The 3,447-nt window shown below is 32.8% G+C and overlaps 1 protein-coding gene across 4 annotated transcripts in view; it reads right to left on the minus strand.

The window, feature by feature from the left end:
• Positions 1 to 302: 302 nt before the first annotated feature.
• LOC106472350 (luc7-like protein 3) overlaps positions 303 to 3,447 on the minus strand; it is a 33,292-nt gene continuing 30,147 nt past the window's right edge. For 2 of the 4 annotated variants that reach the window (XM_013932986.2, XM_022400944.1), the window contains exon 10: positions 303 to 1,239. The gene's annotated coding sequence lies outside the window, so the exon portion shown is untranslated. The remainder of the gene's footprint in view (positions 1,240 to 3,447) is intronic. The other 2 variants (XR_002613452.1, XM_022400945.1) reach the window with 2 other exon arrangements.

Here is a 3,447-nt window from a genome sequence, read left to right on the forward strand (position 1 = left end):
TGGCCAGAGTCTAGCAATAGATGGTCTATTGACACGTGAACGTCACGAGTGTTGGCCAGAGTCTAGCAATAGATGGTCTATTGACACGTGAACGTCACGAGTGTTGGCCAGAGTGTAGCAATAGATGGGCTATTGACACGTGAACGTCACGAGTGTTGGCCAGAGTGTAGCAATAGATGGGCTATTGACACGTGAATGTCATGAGTATCACTATATAGTACGTAACTGGGCTTTTCACACAGTAGAATGTCTATGATAGAATAAGCTGGTTACTGTAATTAACACTATTTCTTACACCATGCTGTTATATAGCAAAGTGTCTGATTTTATTTCCAATCTTCTGTATATTGTCAGATGATACATTCTTGGGAATAATTTGGTACAGTACACCATTCTCCAAGTTTTACAATACAGGCCTGAAGCTTTACAGTTAGCATTTTGTTGGTCAGATGAAAAAGCCAACATACAAAAATTGAACATTCAAAAAAACCTTTAATAACAACTAGTTTGACAATTCCGTGGAGCACTGCTAACAATTTACTATATTTATATTGTTACAAAATATTATCATTTCAGGAAATGGAACTTAAGGTTAAAATGTTTTCTTTTACATCAACAAACTAAACAAAATAGGGCTACGTACATATAAAAAAATCACTTGTATCTTTTGGAAAGATTAAGTAAAATTCCAAATTTAGTACATTCTTATCCATACCTTATGCTATTTAAAACAATACTGACAGAGCACAATCCTCAGACACTGCACATGGAGACTTCCTCTCTCTGGTTCAGTCACATATACGTTCACTGCAAGGCAACAAAACAGTAAGTTGTATTAGAACATATTAATCTCTTGTACAAGAATACTTCAGTTATTAAGCTAATTAGTCACCTTGCTGAAATAAAATCAGTTATTCTGTTCTTATTACCATTTCCTCGAATAACAACAGGATTTAGAAACGAGTGTTGTTCTTTACACCCAAGATTTAATGGCAACGGGACCAGCTGTTTCTGAAAATCTGAAACAGTGTCCAATATTAGCACAATTTAAATTTTGACCACAGTCAGCAGCTGGGAGCGAGCTGAAAATCAATCTTCAGAAAGTGCCATACATTGTACAGAAATATAGCAATCAACCCCACCTCTTGAATATGGTCATGCTGGTACTCCTCCTCCATTCTACCACAGGCTGGCTTCAAAGAAAAAAACTATCACACCCTGCTAGTACAAGAACTGATGCTAAAAATAGACATTTGCCAGGAAAAAAAAAAAGAAAAAAGATTCATTTTCTAAAATCTTAACATGTCACTGTACCACAATAGTTAAATTTTAACTTTTGCTATTGGCTTGTATTTGTTAACTACTCAAATATGTATACAAAAATAACAAGTAAAATTAATACTTCGACAGCATAATACTGAAACTTAGCAAAAAAAATTTGGACTTGCACTGATAACACAAAACATGATAACCATCAGGTAATTAAATAAAAATTTGTTTACAATTAAAAAAATTCAGCAGCCAAAGTGTTAATTTTTGTATAAACCTTCCTACGACAACAGCCATCCATGGTGAGTAATTAAAAGACTTAAGTTACTGTCACCTGATGAGACTTGGACTCCTGGAAAGCAACTCAAGGTCGGATGCATGTTTCTTCACATCGTGGTCGCCACCAACGACCTCAACACACCTGCTACATGTGAGGCGAGTGTACCGGAAAACTTGAGTTAACAAAAAGAAATTCTTGGCCAGTGGATGCCACTGTTTAGCTGTAGCAGTTACTTCTAAATTTAGAATTTATTTTATTAAGAACTTACACAGTGTGTTTCTGAGTTTTGACTAAAGTATACTTTTATTCTCGATTAATTATCATACGAAGGTTTTGTATATCTTACAGTTTAAAGAAACTAATATCTTTCTGTATGCTATGTACTGCAAGTCTAATGATTTGAATGTAACACACCTGATAGTTTGTATAACCCTTCCTTAACTGTAGGTTAGAATAACTATATAAACAAGTGTAATAAACCTACAACACAAACTACAGTGCCTCTTTAACATATAAGCTAAGCCTACACTAGAAAAATTTATTACATTGTGGACAAAAATAATTGATATTCAGACCTTAATGTGTCTATTTTATATATTCTAAAATATCCTGAAATTTGTTTCATATTTCACATCTTAAAAGAAAACTTCAAATAGCTACATAAAAATATAATAACTACTAAATAAATGCTTCACTTCTGTAATATTTATAATTGTTTTAAAACAATGAAACTACTAGAAACTATTATCTTTTCAGCTGATAATAAATAAAGAGACTATCAGTAGTAGTTGGACTTTAATTATACAAAATATAACTTTGAAAGTATTATAAATTGCCTACAATGAACTGTAGTGAAGTCTGAAAGCTTTACATTCTAGATACTTGCTAGAGGATGTGATGAGAATTGTTTGAGACTTTATTTATTAATAATTTTAAACCAGAGACGAACATCATGATTTTCAGCCACAAGAAGTAATAAGTTGGCACACAACAGTTTATATGCTTAATGAAGTGATTTATTTTGAGGGAACATACAACATGTTTAGACAGAACACTGGTCTGTCTTCAGGATGCAAAAGGTGTTTTATACATTTATTTATTTATATAGCAAGATGATCCTTTTGAAGCATGAAACCCCTTGAGGAGACAACACAATTAGTGGTCTTATGGCACTTCCCAATTCTAACAAACAGTTTGAAATAATACATACTGACAAGTTTGAGCCAGTAAACATGATAACTTACTTCACTGGCCTAATCGTGTTGGATAAAGAAAGAAAGGCTAAGTTAAAACAGAATTTGTTACAATTATATGATAATTACATTATGTTGTCTTAAATGAAGGTTTTAAGTATAAAAAGGGAGGCTCGTTCCGTCAAACTCTCATAAACTTGTAGCTTCATCCTAAACGTTTGTTAGAGACTGAAGAACTAATACGTTTCACCTTACAATTGGATAATCTTGAGATACAAAGTAATTTCACTAAAAACCAAAGTGCGTCAACAACGATAGTAATTACTGTTGGTAAACGACATCAACCTTGCTTTCTTTTCTAAAGTAAACTCCACTACTACTAAAACAGCACATCGTGTTGTTAATTTACAGTAATCTTACATATTTTTTACAGCAGGAGACAAGTAAAAAACAGACAGATTGCTTTCTTTTCTAAAGTAAACTCCACTACTACTAAAACAGCACATCGTGTTGTTAATTTACAGTAATCTTACATATTATTTGCAGCAGAAGACAAGTAAAAAACAGACAGATTGCTTTCTTTTCTAAAGTAAACTCCACTACTACTAAAACAGCACATCGTGTTGTTAATTTACAGTAATCTTACATATTATTTGCAGCAGAAGACAAGTAAAAAACAGACAGATTGCTTTCTTTTCTAAAGTA

Source organism: Limulus polyphemus, unplaced genomic scaffold (genome assembly GCF_000517525.1).
Source record: "Limulus polyphemus unplaced genomic scaffold, Limulus_polyphemus-2.1.2 Scaffold5270, whole genome shotgun sequence".
NCBI classification, from domain to species: Eukaryota; Metazoa; Arthropoda; class Merostomata; order Xiphosura; family Limulidae; genus Limulus; species Limulus polyphemus.